Raw genomic sequence first — 16268 nt, forward strand, 5'->3', positions numbered from 1 at the left:
AACAGGGTGGAGTTTGCTATTTTTGTATATTTTCTTTATTTTTTTCTTTATTTTCTTTATTTTCGGTGTTAGTTGCTTTATTTTATGAAAATAAAACCTGTTAGACAAAAAATAACACAGTTCTGGGACTCAAAAGAAAACTTTTTTTTCTCTTGGAAGGACACAATCAGAGAAGGTTCCAGAGAAAGAGAAATACGGAATTCATTGATGATTAAAGACAAAGTGAAACGTTGTTGCAAATAAAACACGATAACGTGGAAGCCTCTGCCACTTCCATTGAGCATTCGCCATATACTGCAGAAACACAGCGGGGTCGGGCAGTATCCGAAGAGCAATATGATCGAATTCCCACGTGGGCGGTCGGGCTGCTGGGAATCAACGGCAACGGAAACTGGCGCGCACACACACGGGGAACCTGGCACACTTGGGACGGTCTGGCTCTGATCAGCAGTGGCTTGTGGCATGCTTTCCCCATCTGGGGGCGCAGAAGAAGTGTGGGAATACTTTACAGACGCAGGGATGTCTAGCACGTCCGTAGACATAGTACGGAGCTCTGGAACGGGTCTGCCATCATGTGATTCCGAATAGGCGGTCTCAGTCTTGGGAGTCAGGCCGGAGGAAGTGATGAACGCTTTCGAATCTTGAACAGCAACCGACACGTTATCATCCGGGCTGAACTCACGGATGGGAGAGGCCTCCGCCACCGGAATTTTTTCACTAGAGAAAAGAAGCGAAGAGCAGTCGTCTGACTCCTCACCATTTTTCGCCCGTCTACGCTAGTTTTGAAGTGAAGGTTCTGGCGACGCGGGACCTACAATAGCGAAGCCGCTACGCGAGGCTGACAGCGGAAATGCGGTAGCACCATCACGCAAGCGGCTCGCCCTGTCCCTCAGATGCGCGGTTACGCACAATGGCTGTCACTTGGGGAACCAGATCCGCTAAAGTTAGCCTTTTACATTGTTCCTAAGTGAATTTTAAGACCGTGACACGCCACGGGCAATTTGTATGGAAGTATCCACTCTCATTACATGTAAAACAGGTCCGTTCTTGTCCTGTGTAAATTATATGTACCCGGTATCTACAAACTTGCAAATGAGAAGGAATATTCCGTTCAACCACCATGTCCACGGATCGAACTCCGCTATAAACTTGTAAACGATGTTGAGCGGACCAGCGTTCCCGCCGTATACTGCGTATATCCCCGAACAGAAACAGGGAGGTCTTGAGGAAACTGTCAACTTCGGACGGAAGGTTAAACACCCTAACATTCATATATCCTGCCTGCGCGTTCGCCGGAGTACCTATGCTAGTAGAGCCATCGCGATGATTAAAAGGGACTTATTGTCCGTGCCGCAAAAGGAGCCTGTGAACCCGACGCGGGCTACGAACTTTACATACAACATATACGATGCGGAATCGAAGTAAGCCGAGTGAACCTGTTGTGAAGTGACCTTGATTGTATCTACAAGCCAATCACGAATTTGTAATGAACTCGGGTGCACATGACGAGTGGACTTTTCAAAACTAAAACTGACGTTACCTGTGCGTGGAATGTTCTTCGGAGCCGTGGACGACATCACGGCGCAAGACAACGCCGCGTCAAAATTGAATCACAAACACGAGACGCTTACGATTCACACGACACTGAGAACACACAAGGATGCTCTCGCAGCGGAATGGTAGAGGCGGGAACGGCCAGAACCTTCTCGCCCGGAGTGCGAAGCGGGAATGCCACTAGGCCACGAGCAGTTACAGTCTTGCTCCCTCTTGAGGAGAGGTCAACACTTGCTCTAGACACTTTCTAATTCTACACGGCTGCCAGACCGTGCCTATCGCCGGACATAGAATTCTGAGGAGCGATCGACTTAAAGTGAATGACTCGGACATAGCGTCTGCACCGGCCAGCCAGCTATCAATTTTTCTTGGCTAATACTGTACCTCTCCTGACCACCTGGCTAGCGCTTTTCTTGCGACGGCAGCTACTTTCCGAGAAACTCGATGTTGAAGTTTTATGGGCACCTCCCGCGCCCGTAACGTGAATCGCATTTCGGCCAAGTGAATGTAGCGCAGTGGCAGCCCTGCCTGGACACTCATGCTTTTCTCTTGTTTTCTTTCAATTCTGAGCTACAGAATATCATTAAGTTGTATACATCATACAAAATTATTCGAAATACATATTTTCGCATTAATAAATCAATCAAACTTTCTGCAGATGTGTAGTCTGTTTGTTGCAGCATAGATTACAGAATCGCCTTGCTATCGCTTGCATCGCTTGTTGCGCTACAACAGAGTTACGGCTGGCATTTGTTGCAGAAGCAATGGGGATATAAATCAGTAGAGTACCAAGCATATTTAATGAAAGCTACTGCCTTGGAGGCTCACGAATGTTTCATAAGCGATACCTGGAGAACACAGTTCGTTTAAATTCAAGAAAACTGTTCTTTCTTCTATCGACTTCGATGCGGACAACGTTGTGAAAGGAGGTGCACTAAATTAATGCCAAATTGAAGAACGTATTATTTATGGAATCTTCTCTCGAAGCTATATCTGCATTAGTGTTTAGCAAATCGGGATCATTTTCAATTTTTTTCATGAAAAATTTAAGCTGCCTTTAAAAATACAAATCACAGCAGTGGCAAAATAGAGCACATTGCGATTTTATAATTTATACAGTGCAGGTGCATGCTTTTGTTTCGTCTACAATGTAATTGCAAATTGTCTTATCGGTCTGCCCTACTCACGTATGTAAAAAGTAAAGAACTTTATCTTGCCCCATATACAGACGAATGACAAGTACAAAACAGTACTATCGGAAACTTCACTGATTTCGTGCAGTTCGCAATTACATTGTGTTGTGTACATAGTTCCGCATAGTCAGCGCGTATACAGCTTTCCCACTAAAGCGCGCTCCGCTAAGCACAACAGCGCAAGCGCAGCTCTTGTCCGTCTCCGCACTACGAGATGGCGCTGCCATAGAGATGGACCAAATTCCGCTTCCGCCGATCTGCGTATTAATATGTAACACAGCCAATGAGGTTGCTGCTAATGTAGAACCTTTTCTCCTCGCGGATCACACTCGCGCAGTGATACCTGAACGCGCGAGGTATTATAACGAGTGTACAGACCTCCGATTAGTCAGTCTGCATTTGTCTGCACCAGTCTGTACCAGTCTGCATTAGTCTGTACCAGTCTATAGTCAAGTTTCGGTCTGCACCTAAGAAGATTATCATATTCCTGTACATAGCCATGAAGATAAATGTATAGACACTTTGTCAAGTATCAGAGATATGAGAATAAGATTAACGTACCAAGACCAAAGGAACTTCGGATTGTCAATTGTAAATAGCATCCAGAATCAAGTTAAGTATTTTTATGCTTGTTAATATTTTAATAAATGTGTGTGAAAATTAATCAAGTTCTGTTTAAAGTTGGTCCCCGTCAATCTGCTACTCTAAGCGTGCAAGTGGCATTTCTATCGTCTGACCTAACGGCAGAAGATAAACACGCCACGATAAGACCACGAGACATATTGCTGACACTCGCCTACTTCGTCAGAGCGACAAGTCAAATAATCTGATGGTGCGTGTACCGAAGGTCTTACAGTACGCACACCACACATTTTTTAATTTGTGAGTCCAATCGTTAGCTCCTTTTTGAATAATCCGAACAAATTTCCCGAACGGTTCTTTCGTACTTAAGAAAACGTAAGGAAATACCTTTTCTTACGCAGTTACAGTATTCTGTTCTGTGAAGGAATAACTGATTTTGTTCAAGTCGTTTTTCTGCTCAGGGACGACTTTCGCTCCTTGTTCTGCATAGGATCGCCGGCCGTGATGGCCGAACGGTTCTAGGCGCTACAGTCTGGAAACGCGCGTCCGCTACGTTCGCAGGTTCGAATCCGGCCTCGGGCATGGATGTGTGTGATGTCCTTAGTTTAGTTAGGTTTAAGCAGTTCTAAGTTCTAGGGGACTGATGACCTCAGAAGTTAAGTCCCATAGTGCTCGGAGCCATTTGGACCATTTTTTTCAATTGTACGTCGATTGCCACTGGTTTGATAGGTCAAAATCAGTGATGCGTACTTTCGTCTGTATCCGGAATCCTTTCGTAACTGCATATAATATTTAAACATATTCTGTATCATGAAATTGAAAAAAAATACGCAGCCAGTATTCGCACCCATGCTGCTAGCGCGCTAACCGTGAACCTTAGACGCTGCGCTGCGCTCGCTTGCTCTAAAGACAACAAACGTTACAGGTATAGGAGGTACGCATAAAACTCTGACATCAATTTTCTCAGAATTTAGCGGCGGTTGCACCAAAAGCCACTTGCTACGTACTCACGATAGATCCCTGTACAATATACTCCCCAGAACCAATGATTAACAGGTCTGATGGTCCCTTTGTCAGACCACGTGTGACCGGCCGTCCGCATGGCTAATTCGGCAAGTATTGATCGCATGGTGAGGCGGGGACGAGTCACGTTGCCGCCGGCATTCTAGTGTACTGCAGCGGCAGGAGGTGTGGCTGAGTCCCCGTCAGCCACAGAGTAGGGCGGTGCTCTCACGCAGTAGCAAGACAAAGCTAGTGTCGTGCGCATCAGCCATCCTTCGAAGCAGTCAGTACTGGGGCGTGTCGTAAAACCGTAGCCGCTCAAATCTGCGCACTCAAAATGTCGAGGAAAGGTCCACTACTCCCCCGTCCAAATTCCGCAACTTGCTCGGCAAATCGAAGAGCCTAGTGCTCTTGCGTGGGATACTGAAACAAATGTCTGGAGATGCTCGAACAATGTTTACATTCGGAGCGATCATGATTTATTTCCTGTCCGACGCAGTCATAAGACTTCCGCTTCTGACCAGGTCTTCAGAAACACCATCGAAGAACATAAAATCCAAATTATAAACAAGTAATTTAAAAATCTTATCTCTTCTACTTGACAAAGCGTACTTTAAAATAAACATAAAATAAAAAATGGTCAACACTTTAGGACCAGCATATGCTACATGTACGAGGTGTGATAAAAAATGTCGTGCGTGAACTTTTTTTAGCAGCTACTGCTGACGCTACAGCCATTTGAAGTAATTTGTCCGATAGCCTTGTAAGTAGGCTGTTTATGTTTTCTTATTGGCAACGTTACGTAGCGCTCAATATGAAAATCACTGGCTGTGCTGTGTGCAGTCTGTGGCTGCTTTGCATTGTTGTAATACTCGCCATTGTAGTGTTAGGCAGCTGGCTGTGAACAGCGCGTAGCGTTGCGCAGTTGGAGGTGAGCCGCCAGCAGTGGTGGATGTGGGGAGAGAGATGGCGGAGGTTTGTAATTTGTCATGAACTGATATATATATTATGACTTGTGATGATATCAAGGTAAATACATTGTTCGTTCTCTATTAATATCTTTCATTTGCTAACTATCCCTATCAGTAGTTAGTGCCTTTAGTAGTTTGAATCTTTTATTTAGCTGGCAGTAGTGGCGCTCGCTGTATTGCAGTAGCTTGAGCAGCGAAGATTTTTGTGAGATAAGTGATTTGTGAAAGGTATAGTTTAATGTTAGTCAGGGCCATTCTTTTGTAGGGAATTTTGAAAGTCAGATTGCGTTGCGCTAAAAATATTGTATGTCAGGTTAAGCACAGTCATATGTAAGAATTGTTCAAAGGGGACGTGGAATTTTGAAAGTCAGATTGCGTTGCGCTAAAAATATTGTATGTCAGGTTAAGCACAGTCATATGTAAGAATTGTTCAAAGGGGACGTTTCAGCCTGGTCCGTTGGGACACTCAGCGTGAACATGGAACACGTTCTGACTTGTTAGTCTGCGTCAGGATATGCTAGACCGAGGTTGTGTTCACCGTGTCCGTCGCGCACGGTGGATTTCGAACAACGCGTGAACGTTATGTTCTGTCTGAACTTGCAAAACCTGCCAGGGAAACTTATACAATGTTGAAACTGGTGTAAGGCGATAACGCTGTAGCTCGGAAGATTGTTTAGAAATGTTATTCAAATGGTTCAAATGGCACTGAGCACTATGGGACTGATGTCATCAGTCCACTAGACTTAGAAACTACTTAAACCTAACTAACATAAGGACAGCACACACAACCATGCTCGAGGCAGGATTCGAACCTGCGATCGTAGCAGCAGTGCGGTTCCATACTGAAGCACCATAGAAATGGTTTGAGCGACGTAGAAGTGCAAATGAGTAGGTAGGAGACTAGCAACGTTCGTGACATCCATTAACCTCGAAAACAGAAGAAAATGTCCAAAAAGTGGCAAAAATTGTTCGTTCAAACAGGCGAATAACTATTCAAGAGCTTACCATAAGAACGCTGCATCTCATACGTGCCAGTGCAAAACATATTAATCGATCATTTGCAAATACAACAAGCGAGTGTAAAATTTATTCCCAGACTTTTGAATAATGAACAGAAGGAAAATGTTTGTCAGTTTGCACGGAGCTGAAGGGTCGTCAGCATTCCGATATGGACTTCATGTCCAAAACTGTAACTGGAGATGAAACTAGGATCTATAGATAATGAGCCTGAGACGAAAATTCAGAGTTCCCAATTGCAAACCAGTGAAGCTCCTCGCCCTAAAACGGCACGTCAGTCAGAATATCAAAGTCATGCTGGTTTCTTTTTTTCGATACTGACCAGTGTTCGTTCTAAGCAGAACTGCTGTAAGCGCCGAAATTTACAAGGCAGTACTGCAATATTTGCGAAACGATGTCACGAAGAGAAAGATCAGAAAAATTGGGCAATCATTTCCTTCGTGCGACAACGCGTCGTTCCACACCTCGCATTTGATTCCCGAGTTTTTGGCCGAGAGAGATGCTCCTGTCTGTCCATATCCACCTTGGTCACCACATTCAACACCGTGCTTAAACAAAAACGTTCTGACGCCATTCCTGATGCTGAGAGGGCTACGACAGAGCATCTGAAGAGAAACGCTTCCAGTCATGGAAGGAACGTTGGGACAAGTACATGCTGGGCAGGATTGTACTCTCAAGAATATTAAATGATATTCCATGTGAGTTTATTACCTCGTTTCTAGTAAAGTCATTCACGGAATCTTTTAATCATGCATCGTAATGTATGTTAAATGTCTAATGTGTCAGATGTGAAGGCCAGGATTATGCGCGTATCGGTGCCATAAGCTGTACATTGCTTCACTTCCCACTGTTAAAGCTACATGCGCGCGTCTCCTACATGTAACCTCAGAACATGAAAACAGTTTCCTTTACAATTATAGTCCCTCGCATCATTGTCATTATTCCAAAGTGGGAGATACACAGCCGTTATATAATTGTATATTAAGAAAGATACACTGAAGAGCCAAAGAAACCGGTAAACCTGCCTAATATCGTGTAGGGGCTTCGCGAGCACGCTGAAGTGCCGCAACACGACCTAGGAGGAGTAGTGCTGGAGGGAACTGACACCATGAATCCTGCAGGGCTGTCCAGGAGTACGAGGAGATGTAGATCTCTTCTGAATAGGACGTTGCAAGGCATCCCAGATATGCTCAGTAATGTTCATGTCTGGAGAGTTTGGTGGCCAGTGGAACTGTTTAAACACAGAAGAGTGTTCGTGGAGCCACTCTGTAGCGATTCTGAACGTGTGGGATGTCACATTGTCCTGCTGAAATTGCCAAAGTCCGTCGGAACGCACAATGGAAAGGAATGGGTGCAGGTGTTCAGACAGGACGCTTACGTACGTGTCACCTGTCAGAGTCGTATCTAGACGTATCAGGGGTCCGATATCACTCCAACTGCACACGTCCCACAGTATTACAGAGACTCCACCAGCTTAAACAGTGCTGACATGCAGGGTCCATGGATTCATGAGGTTGTCCCCATACCCGTAGACCTCCATCCACTCGATACGATTTGAAACAAGACGTCCGACCGGGGAACATGTTTCGAGTCATCAGCAGTCCAATGTCGGTGTTGACGGGCCCAGGCGAGGCGTAAAGCTTTGTGTAGTGGAGTCATCGAGGGTACACGAGTGGGTCTTCGGCTCCGAAAGACCATATCGATGACGTTTCGTTAAATGGTTCGCACGCTGACACTTGTTGATGGCCCAGCACTTAAATCTGCAGCAATTTGCGGAAGGATTGCACTTCTGTCACGTTGAACGATTCTCTTCAGTCGTAGTTGATCCTGTTCTTGCAGAAACTTTCTTCAGCCCAAGCGGTGTCGAAGATAAATTTTACCGGATTCCTGATATTCACGCTACAGTCGTGAAATAATCGTACGGTAAAGTCCCCATTTCATCGATACCGCGGAGATACTGTATCACATAGCTCGACTATAATACCGGGTTCGGACTCACTTAAATGTTGATAACCTGCCATTGTAGCAGCAGTCACCGATCTAATAACAGCGCCAGATACTGGTTGTCATATATGGGCATTGCCGACCGCAGCGCAGTGTTCTGCCTGTTTAAGTATCCCTTTACTTGAATACGCATGCCTATACCAGTTTCTTTGGTGCTTCTGTGTATGATTTGAGTGACGTGATGTGCATTAGAAACTAACAGAAGTAATAACAAAAAAAATTAAGGTGACAATGCATAATATGATTGATACGTGTTACAAACCGGACACAATAGGAAGGACCAGGCCCCTTTGTTTTTTTTTCTTTTATCACTCGTTTATTACATCAGAGAAATACACATTTTAAGACAAAATTTAACTACATGAAATAATGCTTCCAATAAATGTTAACATAAGAAGGGACAAAACTTAGTTCTCTTAAGGGTTTCTGCTCGCAACAAATGTTAAGGAGGCAATGTAAGGTTTATGTCAATTTAGCTCAAACATGTAGCTAGTGATTGAATCACGACACAGACACTTTAACAATTACGGCAACAAATAAATAGCGTGAATTTGTACTCACAGTAACCAACTAATCAACAGCCTTTCCATTGAATAAGTAGTAGGCCATTTCGAACGAATCAGCAACACCCAGCAACTAGGGGAGTTAATACCACCAGTCTTTAAATGTCTTGCTCCCCATTAAATAAACAAACTTACAGTAATTACATGAATAACAAATCAAACACGCTACGCTCCACTCAAACTCTTCAGTGGAAGCCAAGCCAAAACGAAGATTCCATTAACTGACTAGCACTGAAGTCACACTAAAGCTTATCTCTGTGTTCCCAGACACACACAGGGGGCCAACGCATACAAGACAAGATTTTGGAGGGAGCACATCAGTAAAACCGGTAGTGGAGCTAACTCGTGCCACTGAAAATTAAGGTACTAGGCCGGGGCACAAGGTTGTATACAATGAGGCCGCTTTAGTGCTATACTGCGCTCCAAAATATTAATTCAAATGTCCAATTCAAAATTAAGTACACATAAACCAGAATTAATTAACGAGGAGTGACAGCAGGTCGCTCGAAGGGATGACAACACTTAATTGAAATGACGAATGCCGGAGGGGTCAATAATATCAAACACCTTCTCCGAGTTTTAACCAGGAGTCACTTCCCGCTATACAAGTAAACATTTAACGAAGCACAAGGAATGAAACCCAAAGAGAGAATTCAAATAAAACCCGCAAAAGATTATAAAGTACAGGGAACCCCAACTATTTAAATTTAAAAGAATTAGCTCCCCCCAAAGGCAGTGTAAACGCTAAGGCCACACTTAAGAGGCCACCAAAATTGGTTACAAAAAGTCTTATACATTTGCTCCTTTTCTTTAAAAGAAACACAAGGCTGCTTAACTTCTGCTGGACGTCCGGTATGGCTCGTGTAGGATACACCAGGCAGCAACCCAAGCTAAGCGGTCGCAAAGCGCGGCGAGCAAAATCAGGAGAGCAGACAGGCAGGCAGCCAACACATATCCTCCACCCTGAACCGGCAGACCGCGTACAACCAACTCCACGTATACGTGGTTGCTTCCCACCTCGTACCTCGCAGCGTCTCAACAGGTAGCCCGAGTAAACGTCAACTGCCACTCGCCCCGCGAATGCGGAAAACAACAAGGCAAGCAAAGATAAGAAACATCGAAGGATCGATAGTGGATATCCAAGAGACTGGCGCGCCAAAACGAGAGCCACAGCTCAATGATTTATTTATTTTAGAACAGTGTACGAATTATAAGAGAAGGAGAAGCAGAATTTAAACATGTAAACAGCTGGAGCTGGTGTAATAGGCGTATGTAAGAGGGAGTGTCATAGCATGCCATGCTGAACACTGGTGGCGCTTTGTCCTGCAGAAGGGCGTCGGTGTTGCATGGCGGTTGCGACGCGGCTGGCACATGGCGGCCACCACCTCACTGCGTACGTACGGAGCATGTGCGGTGGACAGCGTACAGACCTGGTAACAATGATGGCTCCAGCGCTGCTGGGCATCGAGTCGAACTGATATGGATGACAAAACCACCGGACATCATACTACGGTGTTTCAACTCCGAGCCAGACTTCGTCAATCGTAACGGCTGGTGTGTCGTGGCGTGACATACTGTAGGCAACGCAGGACTGAATGTTTTCATTGGGCGAGTCATCTGTCGAACGTGCTGGCTAGGGAAATAGGTTATCACCATCTGTATTGATGTAGGTCAGTCTTGCGTTTTCTTCTTCAAAGATAACGTCACGGAGACCTCCAAGATAGGGCAGAGGCAACGGACTTAACATGTCATAAATGTAACGCTTGCTGTCCAAAACACCGGCTACGCGAACCAGAGATGGCATTTAGCACCCAGAGCGGTACCCTGTATCATCACCTCTGTCAACTTTCATAGTTGTTACCTTTGGTTACTAAGTTTCACTCCATTTTACCTGCGAGTAACAGGTGTTCGTTGTTTTATTGCCGGGCGCGCGTCTGAGTATCCGACTTTAATATCCACATGTATTCCTCTTTTTAATGTCAATATGAAATTTCAGTCAGACGAGTGCTAATATTCTCTTTATTTTGTCATTGTTCTTGTTGTTACTGATGCTGTTCTACTGTTCTTCAGTTCTAAGATTGGTTTGATGCAGCTTTCCACGCTAGTCTGTCCTTTCAAGTCTGCTTACCTCTGCATAACTACCGAAACCTACACCCGTTTATTATTATTATCCATCCACTTTTCCATTTTTAACAAAAGGGATCATTTTTGTAGGTCAAAACGTCTCCAGTCAACCAATCCCTCCTTTTAGCCAGGTTGTCGGACAAATTTCTTTTCTACTCAATTTCATTCAGCACTTTCTCATTAGTTAGCCGTCCTATCCATCTAGTCTTGAGCATTTTTCCGTAGCACCATTTCCTTATTCTCTGTACATATTACTTCCGAACAGTGTTACCCAACAAACAAATACTTTCAGAGAAGACTTGATAAAAGTTGAATTAATATTCCATATCACTATATTTTTTTCAGAAATGATTCTTTTGTTGTTACTAGTTTGCATTTTATGTCCTCTGTACTTCGCTCATCATTAGTTATTTTGTCACCCAGATAGCAGAACTCGTTTAGTATTTTCAGTGCCTCACTTTCCAAGCCAATTCCCTCAGCATTGCCTTATTTAAATGCACTTCGTTCCGTTACCGTTGTTCTATTTTTGTTGTTGTTCATCTCATAACCCCGTTTCAAGACTTATTCAGTCAGTTCAATTGCTCCTCCTAAGTGCTTTGCAGCCTCTGACAGAACTATAATATAATCAGCAAACCCACAAGTTTTATTTCTTCTAGCTGAATTTTAATTCTCTTTTACAATCCGTGTTTGCTTTCATTTGTTGCTTGTCTTCTGTACAAGAACTGGATAACCTAGCGCTCTCAGTAGCTTTTCCCCGCAACCTTCAGAATTTCAAAGAGTACCTGTATTTCCGAGTCAATACTGTCAAAAAAATTTCCTAAGCCTCCAAAAGCTATAAACACACTTTTCCTTCTTTCACTCTGTCTTCAAAGAAAGATCTTAGTGTGTGTATTACCTGAAGTGTTTCCACATTTCTCTAGAACTGAAAAGCGGCTCCGTCAAATTCGTTTCTTGCAGTCCTTTCACTCATTTGAAAATATTTCTCTTCAGTTCTTATGCAACGGTGACTGATTACTCTGATCGGTCATATTAACAACTCTGAGTACCTGCTGGATTTCTTAGTTTGGTGATACTGAACTATCAAGATCAGTATGTCTCCCGTAACTTCGTTTCAATTTCGATAACGGATAGATTTCAGAACGATTTCATAAATGCGGTTTATTATTTCATTTTGGATTTTCGGGCATATTATGCTATAACAAACGAACGTGACAGCTATTGCCTGGAATCCGTCGTGCAGACTAGAGAACGGCCAGCCCACTTCCTTGAGGTGCGTGCAGCGTGGCTCCCCTTCGCCGCCTGCTGTACCGCGCGACCAGGTGGGGGATTCCCCACCGCAGCGGGAGCCGCGCCGGCCAGTCTGTCGCGTGAATAAACCACCAGGTGGGGCGCGCGTCAGTCACGCGACACGACCCGTCTGACTCACACCGTCCGAGCCGCGAACGGGGGCCCCAGCTGTCCCCTATATGTTTGTAAGCGGCAGTAACGATTAGCCACCCACCACCACTCGTGTCTCAGTCACACTCAATAGTGCTATCACTCGGCAAAGAATACAGTGCCACAGTATACTACACGGCCCAGCCACAATAACCTGACCACCTGACAAAAGCCTGAATAAGCACCGAGGACCTTTGCGAGAAATGCAAGAACAGAGTCAATAAGGTTCTGTTGAGTCATGCCAACTCCAATGCATTGGCCAGCTGTGCTAAGTTTCTCAGCTGAGGATCCATAGAGTGAACACTGAGCTGGTCCACCAGATTCTCGATTGGTTTTACATCCAGGGAGTTTGGTGACCAGACGAGTAAAACACACTCATCCTGCTGCTCTTAAAAATCACGCACGTACACTGCGAGCTGTGCGATGCATTGCGTAGTCCTGCTTATAGATGGCACCACACTAAGGAAAAACAAACTGATATATAAGAAACTATCAGCCTCGATTGCGGTAGTAAAACCAACCACTACCTAGGTTTCAGCCCAAATAATTGAGCCTTCTTCAGAAGATATACCTGAACCTATAATTTGTCTAAGAGGGCACGGCCTAGAAATAAAACTAAAACAAACTGCATGTAGAGGTGGACATGGTCCTCGAGAATACATGCATACTAGAGTTGATCCACTGTCCCTTCCCCAATGGCGAGACTACACAGCGAATGCCACGACAATATTCTGCAGACCATAACGCTCCCTCTGCAGGCCACGGTTTTCTAAGTACCTCCGTAACACTCGGCATACCCTCTACTATTAGTGCTGCCGCTTTCAAATCGAAAATAGACGCTGATCACACTAATGTGCTCAAACCTTATACACTATGTGTCAAAAGTATCCGAAAACCTGGCTGAAAATTACAAGTTCGTGGCGGCCTCCAACGGTAATGCTGGAATTCATTCAATATGATGTTGGCCCACCCTTAGCGTTGATGACAGCTTCCACTCTCACAAGCATACGTTCAATCAGGTGCTGGAAGGTTTCTTGGGTAATGGCAGCCCATTCTTCACAGAGTACTGCACTGAGGAGAGGTATCGCTGTCGTTCGGTGAGGCCTGGCACGAAGTCGGCGTTCCAAAACGTCCCAAAGGTGTTCTATAGGATTCAGGTCACGACTCTGTACAGGGCAGTCAATTACAGGGAAGATATTGTCGTTTAACCACTCCGCCACAGGCCGTGCATTATGAACAGGTGCTCGATCGTGTTGAAAGATGCAATCGCCATCCCCGATTGCTCTACAACAGTGGGAAGCATGAAGGTGCTTAAAACATCAATGTAGACTTGTGCTATGATAGTGTCATCAAAACAATAAGTCCATAGTGCTCAGAGACAAAACAATAAGTGGTGGAAGCCCCCTCCATGAAAAACACGACCACACTACAACACCACCGCCTCCGAATTTTACTGTTGACGCAACACACGCTGGCAGATGACGTTCACTGGGAATTCACCATACCCACACCCTGTCATCGGATCGACGCATTGTGTACCGTGATTCGTGACTCAACGCAACGTTTTCCCACTGTTCAATCGTCCAATTATTAGGCTCCCTACACCAAGCGAGGCGTCGTTCGGAATTTACCGGCGTGATGTGTGGCTTATGAGCAGCAGTTTTCTCACCTCCCGCCTAACTGTCTTAGTATTTGCAGTGGATCTTGGAATTCCTATCACGCATTACGACCCTCTTCAACTGTCGGTGGTCTCTGTCAATCAATAGACGAGTTCACTATCACATCGGAAACAGTGTACCAAGGGATGTTTAGGAGTGTGGAAACCTCGCGTACAGTCACCTGACCACGTTCGAAGCCTGTGAGTTCCGCGGAGCGCCCCATCCTGCTCTTTCACAATGTCTAATCACTACTGACGTGGCAGTAGGCAGCACAAAGCACCTAGTATGAAAAATGTATGTTTTTTGGGGGTGTCCGGATGCTTTTGACCACATAGTGTATGTCCTGACGTAACTCTACCTGACGTAATTTCGTTTTTTATTATTTTTCTTTCACCCAGCGCACATACCTAATGAAATTTTACAGTGAGTGAGGCTATCGTTATCAAACGAAAATTATACCGGTTAGTAGGAGGAAAGTGTACAACGGACTCTTCTGCAGAAGAATCTATTCTCAACCCAATCTAAATATTGGTAATACTTTTGAAATGGGTGGAAATTAGTGCAATCGCTCACGAACCACATAGCGGGGAGAACGGCACCACGTATTATTTTTAATACAAAAAATACTGATTAGCTAAAGAACGGATAATTAAAGGGTAGCCAGACTACCAGGGCAACGAATATTCGAAGAATGGCGAAGAAAATTATGCAAATAATCACTGGAATGGAAACAGAAAATTTTAATGTGAGATATTAAATTTTGAAAGTAAAATTAAATGTAGTTGTTAATTAAATATATGACTGGCTGTAACTGAAACTTTGTTTCGTAAAGTCGGCATAACGTAATGAAAATTTGGAAAAAGGGCAAGCAATTTACTTTTAATTATTGAAAGATTGAGTCGAAATTACTTTTAACGGAAGAATAAGGTACGAACCAAGCCAGCAGAAGTGACTCACTATGTTAAGTACAGAACAAATGAAACTGCGCACTCTAATTTTTGTCATTAGCTTTTCCAGTGAAATTTTCCGTTACTTTAAGTGATTGAAGTTAACTCAAAAGTGCAAATTAGCTAAGCCTCTGTATTGGAATACAAGAATATACAGTTACTGAGACAGTAAAATTTAGAGTGAAACTGGTCATTAGCAAATGAACAAAGCTGGCAGTAAATAGTTAATCAGGTTTCATATTTTTACTACACATGGTGATTGCATGGAAAGGAAAGAGACCCTACTTCGTAATAATGTCTGAGGACAATGACAATACAGGTAGCCTACGAGTTTAGCCGGCCGAAGTGGCCGTGCGGTTAAAGGCGCTGCAGTCTGGAACCGCAAGACCGCTACGGTCGCAGGTTCGAATCCTGCCTCGGGCATGGATGTTTGTGATGTCCTTAGGTTAGTTAGGTTGAACTAGTTCTAAGTTCTAGGGGACTAATGACCTCAGCAGTTGAGTCCCATAGTGCTCAGGGCCATTTTTTGAACCTACGAGTTTAACTATTGCAGGTTATTACTGAAGAAAGTTAAAATTTGCGAAAGAAATGCCACTGACTGATGCCTATACGATATTAGTTAACAGTCCCACGAAGTTGTAGCAGTACAGACGACAACGAATGTAGGCGACGACAATGCTGGGCTGCCGCTGTTGCTGCTGCTGGTGGTTGAGAACCGCGAGTCCGAAGCCATGGATAATTATGGGACGGGCAGGAGCTAGAATTGCAAATTCCCGCGCCTATTCACTCCTAGCGTGCTCTCAATACCCGCGGGAAAATGAAGTATTTTGCGCCTACACTGGCGCGATAATAGCTGTCAGCACTCTTTCATGACTCGAGCTGCTCTGCTTTCTCTCTTTTCGCAGAGCGACACAGACTCTCCATACGCAAAGATATACAACGGAACAGCTACTGCCATTTCGTCGTTGCTATCGATACACTAAAATGAAGTTTCCTTAGCTAGTACCCAGCAATTTACAATGTGCACATTATAATTACAATCTATTATGTACAGTCACAAATAAATACACTATTACATCCAATTCATGTTCAATTTAGTTTCTGTAACAAAGCCTACAGTTTCAGAATTTGTTACAAGGTGCTGGTTTGTTCTCGAAAAAATGTGCAACGATTGTGGTTAGGTGTTCTTCCAGGTGGACTTAAGAAGAACCAAAAA

Source organism: Schistocerca piceifrons, chromosome 8, assembly GCF_021461385.2.
Source record: "Schistocerca piceifrons isolate TAMUIC-IGC-003096 chromosome 8, iqSchPice1.1, whole genome shotgun sequence".
Taxonomy (NCBI): Eukaryota; Metazoa; Arthropoda; class Insecta; order Orthoptera; family Acrididae; genus Schistocerca; species Schistocerca piceifrons.